At 42.7% G+C, this 17,415-nt stretch overlaps 1 long non-coding RNA gene across 1 annotated transcript; it reads right to left on the bottom strand.

Moving 5' to 3' along the window:
- Nucleotides 1–251: 251 nt before the first annotated feature.
- On the bottom strand, nt 252–16,998 carry LOC307214395. The gene is made up of 4 exons (XR_013838034.1): nt 16,913–16,998; nt 15,379–15,514; nt 1,715–1,852; nt 252–1,252 (listed from the first exon to the last, which is right to left on the bottom strand). It is a non-coding gene; the product is annotated as an uncharacterized lncRNA (long non-coding RNA).
- Between the last annotated feature and the right edge of the window lie 417 nt (nt 16,999–17,415).

Genomic DNA, 17,415 nt, shown 5'->3' with positions numbered 1-17,415 from the left:
CTTCCTTGCTTCTACTTCAACAGAGCTTCGCCTCCCTCCACTTCACTCTGCACCACCCAAATCTGCTCTGCGGCAACTTTCAAAGCAGATTTGGGGGTGGGAAGCAGGATGTTGTGTTGCATTCATGGAGGCCATGACACACACACAATGGTTTAGTTGCATACAACCCACTGTCTGTATTTCTAAACAGGTTTTATCCCAAATGCCAATTGTAATTAATTCTGATATATTTCTTGAGCCAACAGCTGTGTCCACAAAATTCAGAGAAGTGCAAAAGCCAATGGTTAATCGAATTCTGATCCAATTGCACTAGTCCAAGACCTGCAGATCAAGTCAATTCACACAGGACTATGAAGAAAACATGTCCCTCAAGCATCCCAGCCCCCTATCTTCCCCTGGCCATTTGCAGCAACCAGGGTGTGTGGAATTCTTTTTAGGGTGTAGACTCAGTTAATGTTGGGTGTGAACTCAGTTAATATTGGGGGCAGAAGTGAAGCACTAGACTAGGTCAGTAGCATTAATTTGAACTGAATGTGTACCTTAAAAGGTGTCGAGCCATCTTCGGCAGCATGCATGGTTCCTCCAGCAGGTACAGTGGTATCTCGGTTAAAGTACTTAAGTCGTTCCGGAGGTCCGTTCTTAACCTGAAACTGTTCTTAACCTGAAGCACCACTTCAGCTAATGGGGCCTCCTGCTGCCGCTGCGCCACTGGAGCACGATTTCTGTTCTTATCTTGAAGCAAAGTTCTTAACCTGAAGCAGTATTTCTGGGTTAGCGGAGTCTGTAACCTGAAGTGTATGTAACCTGAAGCGTATGTAACCTGAGGCACCACTGTATAGGTATAAACTTTAAACTTCTCTCTACGTAGCGGTCAACTTTAAAAACCACTGGCATCAAAAACTGTAAACCTAAATAAAGGGCTATCAAGCACAATCAGTTTGTTGATTTTGTCTCCCAACATTACCCATTTTAGTAAAGACACACACAAACAACTGGCAAACCTTCTAGGAAAAAATAGCAATATTGGTGATGAAAACTGCTTACAGTACACTAATGTGTTTGTGGCAGCCTGTACAAATTCATAGGCAGAGACAAAGAAAGTGGAGGATGGCTAGGACTCAGAAGGAGCTTTACTGGTTACCTCTCAGCAAAGAGCAGTAACATTTCCCTTTTTTCACACATGAGTTCACACATTCTGTCCCTCCTTTTAGGTTGAGAGTCACACGCCTGGACTTCCTTTCCGAGTTGGTTTCTACAACAAAACATGTGCAATTAAAAGTTTTTCAGCTTGCCAATGCAGGAAGTTACTGTCTGGGCTGAATTCCTAAATCTATCTCTGCTTATTTGTCAAGGGTAAAACAAAGCATTTTAACTGTACGTGCCACCTGCGGTGTCCTACTGTACACACAGCTTTCTGCAATGCCAAGAACCATATAAAAACAAGTGGGACCTTCAGTCCTTCTGGCTGAGACCCAGAGAGATCTTTGCTGCAGACTTCCAATTTTATATTTAAAAACCAAACCCACAATTTATCAAATGTCAAAATGTGAATGGGATGCTGTTGTTTTTAATTCTTGCACTGAGGTGAGGCAAGACTGCCGAAATGCACATAATGTTTCTTTTTTGTTACCTTGCATCTCGTGATGGGAAGGTAGGAAAGGAGCGGTGGCTAAGGAAATGAACTTGGGAGTTTCGATAACAAAAGGTCACTTACCATTACTCATCTTCTGCCTGACCTTTGGTGCATAGTTTCCTGTTTCAGTCTCTATTCCCTTCCAACTCTTGATCTTGTCTAGAAGACTATGAGCTCACCTTTCCAAAGAGCTTGCACTGTGTAGAATCCCAGTTGTTTCTGATGAAGAGAAATGAAGAGGATGAGATGAGATGACCCTTCAAAATCTGGCTTAGGCACACATATCCCTCTTTTGTGTCCATAGAGAGGGATAGCAACATCTTGCCTTCTTAGACAGCTTTGGCACCTTCTGTGGTGGCCTATTATGGACACTTCAGCCATATCATGTGGGCAAAAGGATAAGCAATCTGTCCTTTTCAATATCACTTTATCTTGTTTTGGATAATGTTGTTAGTGGTTCTTCTTAAAGCATGGAAGGACAGATCCTGAAGCTGAGGCTCCAATACTTTGGCCACCTCATGAGAAGAGAAGACTCCCTGGAAAAGACCCTGATGTTGGGAAAGATGGAGGGCACAAGGAGAAGGGGACGACAGAGGACGAGATGGTTGGATACTGTTCTCGAAGCTACCAGCATGAGTTTGACCAAACTGCGGGAGGCAGTGGAAGACAGAAGTGCCTGGCGTGCTCTGGTCCATGGGGTCACGAAGAGTTGGACACGACTAAACAACTAAACAACAACAAAGTTCAGCCGAATATTGCTCTCTATATTGCCTGCTTGCATCCCTCGCCCTTGCAGCTCCTATTATTCCACCTGGTGTCAGATTGTATCCTCTTTTTTCACACCTCCTCAAGACACTTTTAATCATCCCAACTTTTCCTGGTTGACTGCCTCGCCTTGCCTTTCCTCCCTAACAAATTTTATATTATAAGACTGCAACCTGGGGAAGTTTGTCTTTGATTTTTGTACAACATTTTTAAGTACAACCATCACTTGACCAACATTTATATAATCTTAGTGACCTATTTACATAAGTTAAATGTATTTCACAATTTCAGTTATTTTTATATTGTAAAACCTGCAGGCAGGGTTTGTTCTTTTGAATTTAATTATTGTACAATATCTAGTGCAGGCATCCCCAAACTCAGCCCTCCAAATGTTTTGGGACTACAGTTCCCATCATCCCTGACCACTGGTCCTATTAGCTAGGGATGATGGGAGTTGTAGTCCCAAAACATCTGGAAGGCCGAGTTTGGGGATGCCTGGTCTAGTGTATGAGAGTTCTTTTAAAAAAATAAACAATAAATATTGGGTTGGATTCAGGCTCAGTTTGTTGAATTTGCTTCTCTTTGAAATCAGTGAAACTTAGTTGTGTGGTTAACTTTTCACACTGATTTCAATGGGAACTAATTTAACTAATGTAGTTTCAATCAATTATATTCTTCTAAAACAAAAAATAGGAATAAGTATTAGATCACAAATGCCTTATTTTGTGCGTGTTTTTTAAGAGTTTTCAGGGTGCTTTCAAAAAACAAAATACTACTTTATTAGCACAAAGCATATTAACTTCGTCAAAATGTGGCAAGCATTGTCCATAATAAGTTTCATCATTGCTATGGGCAAAGATTTTGAAAATATGAACAATCCATAAAAATTATAGATCTGTGGGAAAGCAGATGCAGTTGATATTCCTGAGCACCAGAATGGAGAGGGGGCAAAGGAGAATTATCAGCTAGTGTGATCACATGATTCATTAGCTGTTTCTAAAACCCTACTTCAGGTTTTAATACTTGGAAAATCTGCCACCCTGAAATCAACAAGGCTGTGAAGGACAAATATGTTATCAGCTCAGGGGCGTAGGAAAGAGGGAAAGGGGGGGCGGGCTGCCCCAGGTACCATCATGGAGGGGGGTGACAAATTATCAAGGAACAATTACTGCCCTACTAGGGCGGTTCATAAAAAACTTGTTTTAAAAAAATGCCTGCGCCAATGGTCTTATCTTACTACACTAGGGATTATATAGCTATATATGAAATTTCATGCATATCAGTTAATATCTTGACCCTCCTCCATGAAAATAGCTGTTTACTTGGCCATTTTCCTATGTCATGAAGGCTGAAATTTCAATTCAGTGGCCACCATACCAAAGAGGATAAAATGGGCAGACTTTGGTACTCTTTTGTCCTGTCCTCCCCCCAATGTCTTTCTCTCTATTTGAGCCAGCTCCCTGCCTGTTACGTTACATGTGGGGGAAACCCATGTGGGGTTCCTCTCTGTGTAAAGTCTTCAAGCTGTTCCTGCGCACGCCTGACAAATCTGCCCCATTGCCAAAATTTATCTTTTCCCCCACCTCCAGTCTCTGTTGTTGTGTGTCCTGGCTGAGGGGGGAAACAGAAGACGGATGGCCATTGGTCAGGGATAGTCTAGTTGAGATTCCTGCATTGCCCCAGGGGTTTGGCTAGATGTCCCTCAGGGGTCCCTTCCAACTTTACAATTCTCTGATGCAGGCTTGTTGGTACAAGTTGGATGCAAGGGGCGCATAGGATTGCACTCATCTTATGCACTGTCAGCTCGGGAATCAGTCCCACTGATCATGATGAGACTAGATTGCTGCTGTGCAGTCCTGTTTTTAAATAAATGTTTTCCTTTTCAGATAATACAGAGCATAGTGAAATCACAAGAAATAAAACCTCCCCTTCAAGCACTACTTCAGGTTCCACATAATATCTGTACTGCATTGTTTACTGTGACAGCAGCTGCACTTTGGAACTCCACGCCTATTGCAACAAAGCACATGCCTTTGCTAGACTCTTTTCTGGCACCTGCTAAAAGCATTCTTCTTTAGGCAAGCATACCTAGATGCTTAGGAAGTCGAAGTAATTTTAATTTTAATATTTTAGCTTTTGTATGTTTTAACCACCGTGGGAGCAGGGCCGGGGCGGGAGAGTGCTAGAGTCCTGTCTAGTCAAATTGCATGGGATCAATTCCAATCTGTTACCTCCGAGGATGTGGACAGGCTGCTTGGACGAGTGAAACCAACCACCTGTCTCCTTGATCCTTGCCCATCCTGGCTTATAAAAGCTAGCCGGGAAGGGCTGGGCGATGGGCTTCATGGGGTGGTGAATGCTTCCCTCCGTGAGGGAGCCTTCCCAGACCCGCTGAAAGCGGCGGTTATTAAACCGCTTCTTAAAAAACCATCTTTAGATGCGGCCACGATGGCCAACTATCGCCCAGTCTCAAATCTTCCATTCTTGGGCAAGGTGATGGAGCGAGTGGTTGCTGAACAACTCCAGGCACGCCTGGAAGAAGCGGACCATTTGGAACCCTTCCAGTCGGGATTCAGGCCTCATCACGGGACTGAAACTGCCTTGGTCGCACTGGTTCATGATCTCCGGCGGGCTAGGGACAAAGGTGAGAGCTGTTTCCTAGTTCTGCTGGATCTCTCAGCGGTGTTTGATACCATCAACCATAACATCCTTCTGGACCGTCTTGAGGGGCTGGGAGCTGGGGGCACTGTCATACAGTGGTTCCGCTCCTTCCTCCTGGGCCGTGTTCAGAAAGTGGTGGTGGGGGATGAGTGTTCAGACCCCTGGGCTCTCACTTGTGGGGTGCCTCAGGGTTCTGTCCTCTCCCCCATGCTTTTCAACATTTACATGCAGCCGCTGGGAGAGATCATCAGGGGGTTTGGGCTGGGTGTTCATCAGTATGTGGATGATACCCAGCTCTACCTCTCTTTTAAATCAGAACCAGTGAAGGCAGTGAAGGTCCTGTGTGAGTGTCTGGAGGCGGTTGGAGGATGGATGGCAGCTAACAGACTGAGATTGAATCCTGACAAGACAGAAGTACTGTTTCTGGGGGACAGGAGGCAGGCAGGTGTGGAGGATTCCCTGGTCCTGAATAGGGTAACTGTGCCCCTGAAGGACCAGGTGCGCGGCCTGGGAGTCATTTTGGACTCACAGCTGTCCATGGAGGCACAGGTTAAATCCGTGTCCAGGGCAGCTGTGTACCAGCTCCATGTGGTACGCAGGCTGAGACCCTATCTGCCCGAGGACTGCCTCACCAGAGTGGTGCATGCTCTGGTTATCTCCCGCTTGGACTACTGCAATGCGCTCTACGTGGAGCTACCTTTGAAGGTGACCCGGAAACTACAACTAATCCAGAACGCAGCAGCCAGACTGGTGACTGGGAGCGGTCGCCAAGACCATATAACACCAGTCTTGAAAGACCTACATTGGCTCCCAATATGTTTCTGAGCACAATTCAAAGTGTTGGTGCTGACCTTTAAAGCCCTAAATGGCCTCGGCCCAGTATACCTGAAGGAGCATCTCCACCCCCATCGTTCTACCCGGACGCTGAGGTCCAGCACCGAGGGCCTTCTGGCGGTTCCCTCACTGCGAGAAGCCAAGTTACAGGGAACCAGGCAGAGGGCCTTCTCGGTAGTGGCGCCCTCCCTGTGGAATGCCCTCCCACCAGATGTCAAAGAGAACAACAACTACCAGACTTTTAGAAGACATCTGAAGGCAGCCCTGTTTAGGGATGCTTTTAATGTTTGATGTATCACAGTATTTTAATATTCTTTTGGAAGCCGCCCAGAGTGGCTGGGGAGGCCCAGCCAGATGGGTGGGGTATAAATAATAAATTATTATTATTATTATTATTATTATTATTATTATTAAAGTAGGATTAATTTTTCCTGATTTTACTGCTGTGCTGTTTTTTTTCTTTTTGTTTTGGTAAACCACTTTGCATGTTTTTTTAAAAAATAAATTTTATTAAATAAATAAACAATAAATATAAATAAAATAATACAAGCCAAAACACAATCTATCCTGTAGATTTACCGTATTTTTTGCTCTATATGACTCACTTTTTCCCTCCTGAAAAGTAAGGGGAAATGTGTGTGCATCTTATGGAGCGAATGCAGGCTACACAGCTATCACAGAAGCCAGAACAGCAAGAGGGATTGCTGCTTTCACTGCGCAGCGATTCCTCTTGCTGTTCTGGCTTCTGAGATTCAGAATATTTTTTTGTTTGTTTTCCTCCTCCAAAAACTAGGTGCGTCTTGTGGTCTGGTGCGTCATACAGAGCAAAAAATACGGTAAATATCTGTCCATAGTGGCCTACTTGTTATCAGAGGCCCAGAATCCACATTCCTTTGTAAGAAAATATGAAATAACGTAAAACCATTTTTGCAGGCAAAAAAATAAATAAAAAATCGATGTGTGTAGGGGGGGCATGACAAGAAATTTTCTGCACCGGGTACCACCTGACCTTCCTACGCCTTTGTATCAGATAGCGGCTCTTACCACTGAATGAGAGTAATAAGTGTGGGCTCACAGTTGCTTCTGTGACACAAATGCACATCAAAAGTATTTTATAGCAGGACCCTATATATGTCCACTCAGACATGGGCCCCATTGAACTCAATGGGGCTTACTTTTAGGTAAGTGGGTGTAGTGCATTCTTAATGTACCTAAGATAGACTACTGAACCACTATCAGGCTAGTGTAGCATGGTTGTGGCTCCCTTTAACATACTCTCCAACATCCTGCTGATCAAAATTGTGGTCCTTGTTTTTTGGTCCCAAACTCTCACAGGAGCCAAGTGATTCTCACAAGAGCTTGAGACCAAATAAACGAGTGTCTTTTGATACAACATTCTGGCACGAGCCTGCTGACTTGTGCGAGATCAAAGAAATGGGACATTCCAGGATCCAGTCAGGTGGCTTCAGAGAACAGCTTTCAAAATGGCATTTGTAAAGCACAGAGCATCCAAACACTGCCACCTCTCTTCGCCGCCACCCCATCCGACTGCAATGTAAGACCCACTTAATATGAATGGGTCTGGCATTAGAAAGATGCTGTACAGGTGGGGGTTATTGCATTCTTCCCGAAAGTACTTTTATTTTTCTTAATATATTAAGAGTCATTAAACTCACCTGCTTCTCCAGCTCAGCCCCATCTAACTGTGCAAAATTCCATGGCTGTGACTTTATGCTACTTAATTTATAGCCAATAACTATTCCCCACCACCACCCTTCAGAACGAGTGATTTATAGCAATAAGCTTCAAATATGTCGCAAATTTGTAGTGGCTCAGCTGAACGACACTTCCCACCTGCTCGGCAGCACTTATAGCAAATGGTAATTAATACTAAGGCTTACCCCGTTCTTTCTTCATACTGTGAAAATCAAATAGGTCTGCAAACACCGGTTAAAGCAAATTGTTTTACACAGATCTCTTTCTTTTGATGTGTGCCAAAACACACTGTGAAAAATGTTCTCATTTTTTGGTGGATTTTCCCATCTTCGCCTTGGAGAGGGCTGCCTCCATATTTGACAATAATATTCAATCACACAGCATTGCTGTTTTTATCCATTTCAGTGCCCTAAACGGCCCCGGTCCAGTATATCCAGTATATCTGAAGGGGCGTCTCCACCCCCATCGTTCTGCCCAGACACTGAGGTCCAGTACCAAGGGCCTTCTGGCAGTTCCCTCACCGCAAGAAGTGAAGTTACAGGGAACCAGGCAGAGGGCCTTCTCGGTAGTGGCGCCCTCCCTGTGGAACGCCCTCCCACCAGATGTCAAAGAGAACAACAACTACCAGACTTTTAGAAGACATCTGAAGGCAGCCCTGTTTAGGGAAGCTTTTAATGTTAGATGTATTACAGTATTTGAATATTTTTTTGGAAGCCGCCCAGAGTGGCTAGGGAAGCCTAGCCAGATGGGGGGGGGGGTTATAAATAATAAATTATTATTATAAAATTATTAATGTAGGTTAGCTATATGGGAGTATAGCTACAGAAGTACACTCTGTGAGAGAGAAGACCCAGCTATCTAATACCGAGTGCCCTCTATCACTAAAATTCACCAAGTTGTCTTTTTTTAAAAAAGGGAGGGGTTGTTATAAGCAACAGCATGTATTTTACAGTTCAGTTGCCTGCCTTGCAGAGGGGTGGGCACACACATGCCAAGAAGTGGAATTCAGAAGCAGGGTGGAAATCAGGCAGTGCTTATGGGGACATTCTTGGAACCATAAAAAGAGTGTCTCTCACTATGTTTTGGTATGCAGCATAAGACTGTGGAGAAGCAGCTTTGGGAACAGAGGAAGACGCTGCAGTGGAAGATGAGTGCAGTGATTCCTAACACGGTAAAGCAAATTATCATTTTACAACGATATTTTGCTGCCCAGAGGACAAGATGGTGCCCTTTCCCAATTCCACATATATAAGCTAACTGTGCTGGTAGGGGAATCTGACTTTCACACTAGCAGCCAGGTGAACCTGAGGCCACGATGCTCGCTTATGGTGCGCAGGGCAGGCCATGGCACAGCTCTGTTCTTCAACTTCTGTAACTGAAACTTGTTTCTCATTGCTGCCTGCTCAAACAAATAGTTCAAGACAGCAGCAGTGGAGCCACCATGCATCATGTGATCTGGTATTGCCTCTGCTGAGGTTTTTTTAATATAAACAAAAGCAAAAACAAGACCTATTCCATCACCACTATCCCACTTCAGAGGTTCGGAGACCCTTCCAAGTTGTGCAGGTGTATGTCGGATGGGATGGAAACAGGCCCAGTTTTCATGGTCTTGAATATCTTTCTTGGTAAAAGGCAGGATAGAAATAAGATACTGTAGTAATAAATGCCTAACTTCTCTACTGAAAAACTTAGCCCTGTTTCTCCCATATACTGCATGCCTTTGGGAGGATGTTGTTTCGTTGGTTGTAAGTCACTTTGAGTTGCCTTGGGTAAGATAAAGCGACTGACAAAATCAATCTGTTTCCACATATCTAAGTTGAGCTTACAGAAATGGGCACAGCAGAGATGCAGTGAGAATACCTAGTCTGCCTTACTGAACTGTTCATAGCTGTAGATTAATTGTAGTACCATTTTGCTTTTTATCTTATTTTGGCATGCAACTATCCAATGGTTAAGTCCACTGCATCCCAAACACAGTGCCTGAGTTTATTAAAAACTAGCGTAGAACAATTAAAAATAGTTGATTTCAGTACATTTTTTCCTGCCTTTGTTGTAACTGGAAATTCAGATCGTCTTACAGCCCTAAACTACATCAGCTAAATAAAACATTGTCCTTGAATGTAGTCCAAACTGCAGAACAGCTTCAGCAAACAATACAGTACTTCCACTTTCGAGTGAAAGTGGGTGATTACCATAAGGCTGCCTTCAAGCTAATTCAAACACATCCCTCTGATTGACCCCACTCTATAGTAAGATATTTCGCACAGATGGTTGGCATCTGGATCCAAAGCACATTTACTTGGATGAACTCCTATTGATTGTTAGAGCTTTGTGTCACATAGTTCCCACAAACAATCATGGCCTCTGAAATTGAATTGATTGGATTTATATCCTGCCCTTCCTCCTGAAGGGACTGCATGCACTCATGGACCAAGTGTTCACATACAAGCATTCTGGGCTCGGGGGAAGCAGTGCTGCATTGAGGACTTTAGATTATCTTGCATGTACAATCTTGTTAACGAAAACCATTGATACAAGAAATATGCAAAATAACGAAAACAGGTATTAGAAGCCATCCCAGAACTAGCCCTACTGAACATTTCCCAAGGCAATAACGCACACTCACACGACAAAGAACTCATAACTCACCTACTCTCAGCAGCCAGAAGCATCATAACTAGACACTGGAGAGACATGTCAGGAGTGAACATGGACCACTGGTACCAACCTGTATTGAAAACAGCCCTACTAGAAAGACTAACCAACAAACTGAAACTTCTGAGGTCCAGTGCCGAGGGCCTTCTGGTGGTTCCCTCACTGCAAGAAGGCAAGTTACAGGGAACCAGGCAGAGGGCCTTCTCGGTAGTGGTATCCACCCTGTGGAACGTCCTCCCACCAGATGTCAAAGAGAAAAACAACTACCAGACTTTTAGAAGACATCTGAAGGCAGCCCTGTTTAGGGAAGCTTTTATCCCCAGATGGGCGGGGTATAAATATTAAATTGTTGTTGTTGTTGTTGTTGTTGTTGTTAACTAGCACAGGGACAAACAAAAAAGGATGCCTTCACTCCTTTGTGGTTCCCCTTCATTGCATACACAGCCCAACAAGACAACACCTTCCCATCCAATGTCAAGGAGATAAAGAACTACACAACTTTCAGAAAACATCTGAAGGCAGCCCTGTATCGGGAAGTTTTTAATGTTTGACGTTTTAGTATGTTTTTGTATGTGCTGGAAGCCACGCACCGTGGCTGGCGAAACCCAGCCAGATAGGCAGAGTATAAATAATAAAATTATTATTATCATTACAGTGGTACCTCTGGATGCAAATGGGATCCGTTCCGAAGCCCCATTCACATCCTGTGTTTTGCCGCTTCCACGCATGCATGTGACATCATTTTGAGCGTCTGCTCATGCGCGAGTGGCAGAACCCAGAAGTAACACGCTCCGTTACTTCCGGGCTGCCACGGAGCGTAACTTGAAAATGCTCAACCTGAAGCATATTTAACCCGAGGTACGACTGTACTACTACAAGAACCCACCAATGGCATACGAATCAATATGGCTAACTTGACCCACCAACCCCTCCACCCTCACACACAAAACTCACATCAGCCAACTGAAGTCAACCAACCATGTTCTGGGCCCCCCAACCTCTCTCACCACCAATGAAAACTAATAAATGAATAGAAAGAGAACCTACCCATGTGACACTGACACAAAAACCTCACACATATACTATGTGAAATAATGATCTCTCTCCCTTATTCTCTTCCCCTGCCTCTCTTCTTTCCCAATCTTATACGGTCTATCTTATTAGTGTGTCTAACATCGAATATAACTGATATGTAGAAAAGAGAAACAGTATGTACTTTTGTAAGTAAGGAAAATCTTTAATGAAAGCCATTTTTAAAAAAACTGAAGCCATTGATTTGAATCCTAAGATAGGTTAGCTTGGGAGGAAGAAAAGTTTCCCATTCCTTCTCCCACCCACCCATGTCTCCTTGAAAGCATCTCTGAAGGGTTGGTAGGCCTGTCAGAACAAAATGGAATGGGCAACAGGAAGTGGAGAATCCCCCCAAATCTGGTGGTGGGCTTTGCTATTCCAGTTTGATTACAACCAGTGTAAATTGGCTGCTCTAGAATAGGTGGGACACAGCATTGCATCCATATATGTAGGATGCATATATACAATTTCGCACTGCTATTCCCAGTAGTGATGTATGGAAGTGAGAGCTGGACTACAAAGAAGGCTGATCACTGGAGAATTGATGCTTTTGAATAATGGTGCTAGAGGAGACTCTTGAGAGTCCCATGGACTGCAAGAAGATCAAACCTATCCATTCTTAAGGAAATCAGCCCTGAGTGCTCACTGGAAGGACAGATCCTGAAGCTGAGGCTCCAATATGTTGGCCACCTCATGAGAAGAGAAGACTCCCTGGAAAAGACCCTGATGTTGGGAAAGATGGAGGGCACAAGGAGAAGGGGACGACAGAGGACAAGATCTTTGGACAGTGTTTTCGAAGCTGCTAACATGAGTTTGACCAAACTGCGGCAGGCAGTGGAAGACAGGAGTGCCTGGTGTGCTCTGGTCCATGGGGTCACAAAGAGTCAGACATGACTAAACGACTAAACAACTAAACAACAACAACAATTCATTTTAAAAATGGGGCATAATTATTAACTAACAGCTATGCATTTATATTTTCACCAATTTTCTTCCCCCAAGAAGCCCAGTCTCAAATATTCAGCAAAAACAGGAGAGCTGTTCAAAGAATACTTCATTTGTAACTTAAGCTAGTAAAAACAAGGAAATTTATAGTTAAGGGTGACTTCTAATATCTTGGCACAACAGGGTGTCTCCTTAACCGCTTCCTTATTGGGCTATACATTTAAGGTCAGCCTGAACTGTGAATTTCCTTATTATTAGTAGCTGTCACGTTATTAACTATCTCAATGTATCTTTTTTGGTGAGTACATTTAATTTCCTCTTTTCATACTACTCCCATGACCTCAACAGAATGAATGACTCTGCCCCATCGAGACGCAGTTGTCTCCCAGGCTATTATGGGACTGATCTATTGACACCTTACTCACTGGGGGAAAGGCGCTTCCATTTCTGATCTGTTCAGAGGCCTGATCAGTGTAGCAAACTGAACAAGGGGGAGAAATTTAACTTCTAGGAAATTATTTTTAGAAATAGAGGACAACTATCTGTCTCCTGCTCAAGAGGAATAGTAGTTATACTATATACATAAGCATATACACTCTTACATTTGTTTGTTTACTCTGCTTCTTTTCCTGAAGTGCTTTTTATGGTACATTATTATAAAAACTATAGAAGCACAGTGCTATGTATAAGAACCCAGCAGTGGCTTTATTAAATAAATAAAAAATACATAAAACCCAGCAAAGTTCACAATCTTTATGGCATCCCTTGTAAATATATGGGGCGTGAGGGGGAGTTAATAATTTACCCACAAGGTTGGAATCTCTCTTGGGCAATTAAGTAATTAGGTTGCTCACTGGATTTAGTTCAGATTTTAATGCATAATAATTGGTAGAAAAATTGCACAGCCAATTATTTCACTTTTGCTAGATGGTGTATTTAAGTAGACAAATTCTAAGAATGTAGATTTAGTTATTTCCTCAGGGGAACAGAACTGTGTGGTTATATTTCAGGCAGTTTAGCACAAATGATAGGCCAGATTTCACCAATCAGTAGTGAATTTTAGGGGCTCTCAGCTGTAGGAATAGATAAAAGTATTGAGATATTTCCTATATCACAGACAGTCTTATGATTAAACTGACCTGGTATACCACATCACCCAATCCCTGTGTCCAGAAAGTTCTGAATAAGCAACACCTTAAAAAGCAATGAATCCAAAAAACTGAAAGAATTCTGGGATACTGCAAGCCTTCAAGTTGTGGGTCATCCAGATAGCATCCAGACCATTTAAATCACTATTATAAACCTTTGTAACAGCTCAGAGAATCCTAAGAATTGTAGTTTACACCCTTAACAAAGTACAATGGCCAGAATTCTTTGAGGAGGGAAATGTGTTTCAAATGTGTACGCAGTCTATTGAAGAAGAATTTGGGTGGAAGTACCACAGAAAGTGACACAATGCAGATGTACTGTATGACATCTGTATCCGAAACAACATCCATATACTAATTCTTCCCCAAACATTCATGTGAAACTAAATACAGATAGAGCTAGCCAGCACAGCGTGGCAATACAATTCCCCCTCTTTCTGTGGTTCCTTAAATTTATTTTTAATATCTTCTGCATATTCAAACTAACTTAACTTACTCATTTATTTATCTTCATTATATATATGCTCTTATATATATACTCTTATGTAGCTTCAGGTTATTACAATAATCCTGCCAGTGTTTCTTTCTGTTTACAATTTATCTGTCAGTATGCAATAAACCATTTCCATTCTTTTATAAAAAGCTTGTTATCTTGATTTCTTACTCTTCCAGTAAGTTTTGCCATTTCTGCATATTCCATAAGTTTTTGTATCCATTCTTCCTTTGCTGGAACTTCTTCTTCTTTCCATTTTTGGGCAAGTAACATTCTTGCCGCTGTATTCACATACATGAATACATTTCTATGCAATTTAGTTAGTTCTGTCTCTATAATTCCCAAGAGAATTGTGCCGTGGACATTTTTGTGCAGTTTTTCAAAAATCCACAGCACTTTGTACATGCAGGACAAAATGGACTGATGAATGAACACATGGAAAAATCTTCCGATCTGCACACCCCTGGTTGGTTCCCTAGGCAGCGTGGATGCAGTTTCCTTCTTGCTCCAAAGGAGAAGCAGATCAGGGGAGAGATAGGTGCATATTCACAAGCGTCCCAGCTCCATAATAAAGATGCTGCCTTTGAACAACAGCAACAAAAGTTTTGGAGCATGTGAGCTTATGCATAGCTGAGCAACACATATGAAAACCAAAACACAACCCTGGAATTTTTTTTCCTTATTAAAAAAAAAAAAAAGACTGCAAAAAAATACTTTCCCAAATCTTATCATGTGGCAGGGCAACCGTGGGTGAGATAAGGAAAAGAATCCTTTGGGGTTAGATCATGCTCACAGCCCATCAGTTCATCCATATCCCTGACACAGACCGTGAATGCTCTTGAGAAAAGTTGCTGATTGCTGTACTGAACACACAAAACATTTCTTTCCTGTCCCTCCTAATGTTAAGATTTCATTAGTTCACCCCTAAGGGATGCACACACTAAGTGCTTTCCTCCTATCATTTATTTTCCTTGTAAGAATTGCAGCAGTTACCACAGGAATGTTCCACAGTTCTGAACAGGGAGAAAGATGATCCACGCAGTCTTTTTTACCCTCACCCCACCTTACCGCCCGAAACAAAAAAAAGAGGAGGCAAGGAGCCAGACCGGTTGTCATGAAACAGCTCGTTTTCAGTGCTGCGGTTGTAGAAAGAGGCAGCAAAGCTGGCAGCAATGACGACCCCCAGAGAATCCCCCCTTTACTATAAAGAGGCAGCTTTGAATAATAATAAAAAAATATGTCTGGAAATGCATTTCTGGTCAGCGCAGGCCCTTGTGGGGTATTTTTTGTTGTTTGCTACGCAAGTGAAGACAGTATGAGTGAAGATTTGTAAGCTCCGGCCTAAACATTACACCAAGGCTATAAAGTTTTCAATATTTCTATAACGATGTTTGAAATGTAGCTTTCCTCTTGGGGAATGTTATTCCCTCACCCTGCCCCACCGTAATATTACTTACTGAAGTCACGTCGTCTTGGTTTCACCATTCACGTTGGAGAAAGCTGCCGCAGTCAGTTCCTCGGATGATCTCATCAGGCAGGGACCATTAACGTTCTCTCAGAGGTTGAAGTCTGACATGTAGATAGCTTGTTTCCCTGATAAAAAAAAAGAGAGGGGGAGACGATTTGTGGAAAAGTGGGCATCATCCGTGTGTTAAGGGAATCCCAAAGGCATGCCCTCTACTATTCTCGCATTCTTGAACACAGACAGGCATCAGTAGCACAGTGGTGCTTTGGCAGGATGAAATATACCATTACATTGTGGGCTTCAGTGTTTGAGCGAGGAGTACTTTGGAGTTCCAGTAGTAAGATGAATATCTCCATGCCTATGTGAACTGGTTAATGAAGACCTTTACGCGATATCTTAATTTGGGGTCAAATGACTTCTAATTAAACACATGCAGTTCTTGTTTTTCTGAGGGGATGCAAGGGTACACATACCCTTGTGAATCTTCGTACTTTTGTCCATTTACTGTATTTATTTTCCCCGATTTGAACTATAAAATGGTTATTTTCTTGAGTCAAAATGAGAGTACCCCTAAACATATTTTTTTTTTAGGAAAAAGGCACTGAACACATGAACGGGAAATTGTTAGAGTGAGAGCTTGAAACACAAAGAACATGAAATTTAGAGAATAAATAAACTTATTTACATTAACATCTTATAGCATTTTCTTGGTGTGTGTTACTGTACGTGTGTCTCTCACTATTAGAGGATTCCTGCTGCCACCCAGTCTTCATATGAACACCAGTTTCTAGAGACAAACAACAGGGGAAGTTCATTGTCTTTGCAACCTTGAGAGTGTTTAGAGGCATGTGGTTGGGTTCTGTTAGAAACAGAATATTGCACTAGATGGGTCTTCATCTGATCTGAGGGCCATAGCTCAGCGGAAGAGCATTTGCCTTGCTTTTACTTTCAAGTTGGGTCACCCGATAAAAGGTATCCCTGTTGGTAGATCTGCAGAAAGTCCCAGGTCTTCTGCACTGATAGAGGCTAGAGCAGCTTCCAATGTTCCTATGATTTGGACAAGCCATCCTTGTAGCTCAGGGGCACAACACATGTCTTGAAGCATCAAGCAAATGGTTCCAAATTCAAGCTTGGCACCTCTTGTCACTCATTTATTTATAGTATTTATATACCAGCCAATAACAAAAAGTGCTCTGGGCAGCTTACGAGTAAAAACATAAATAATATAAAAAGAAACATAAAACCAAGGCAAAAAAGATATTGGTTTGGGTCCTAACTTTCCTTCCACTGAAGCCATGACATTCATGGTCATGGACTGTTTTTTCCTCAGCCCAGAACGTAACAGTGTCATAAACATTCGACACCTTTCATCCTTACCTATTTATGCATTTTCTGTAGCACTGAGTATTCTTCATCAATTAATTATCAAAGGGAACATTTTTAAAAGTAGAAATTATCATGGGTTGTTGTCATGCCTGGCTTGCTTTTGAGGTCTCCAAGAAGCATTTGCAAGCGTCTTTTCTTACCTGCTGCAAATCATCTCACCAGTGACCAGCGCTCTGCAGCCCCTGCTTTTCAGTTGAAGCCCAAAGGAAGACCTCATGAAATAACTCCACCCGCGGGGCTTTTTTAGATCAGGAAGTACAGGAAGCCAGAAAGGCCGCAGGGCTCCAGGAAAAATGTTTAGTAGAAAGAAAGAAAGAAAACATTCACACCACTTTCAGCCACTTCACAACAATATGCTGAGCTCGAAACCTCACACTGACTGAAATTCTCAAGTGCTCTGAGAACGAGACACAAAAATGGAGGAGCACCATTAATTGTTCTCCATTTTACAGTCTCCACTAGAAATCGGGCATTTAGCGTTGCTGATCCCTTCCTCTGTGGAACTCTTTTCTAGCAGAGATTTGGCACAGAACCTCACTTTTGACTTTCAGGCATCTCTGAAGACCTTTTCATGCCAACAAGCCTATTGTTTGTCGGTTTGACGCGAGACAGCCATTTTTATGTTCTGTTGTTGCATTTGTAT

The sequence above is a fragment of the Podarcis cretensis genome, assembly GCF_951804945.1.
Source record: "Podarcis cretensis genome assembly, chromosome: 4".
NCBI classification, from domain to species: Eukaryota; Metazoa; Chordata; class Lepidosauria; order Squamata; family Lacertidae; genus Podarcis; species Podarcis cretensis.
This window is presented reverse-complemented; position numbering and strand designations above follow the sequence as displayed.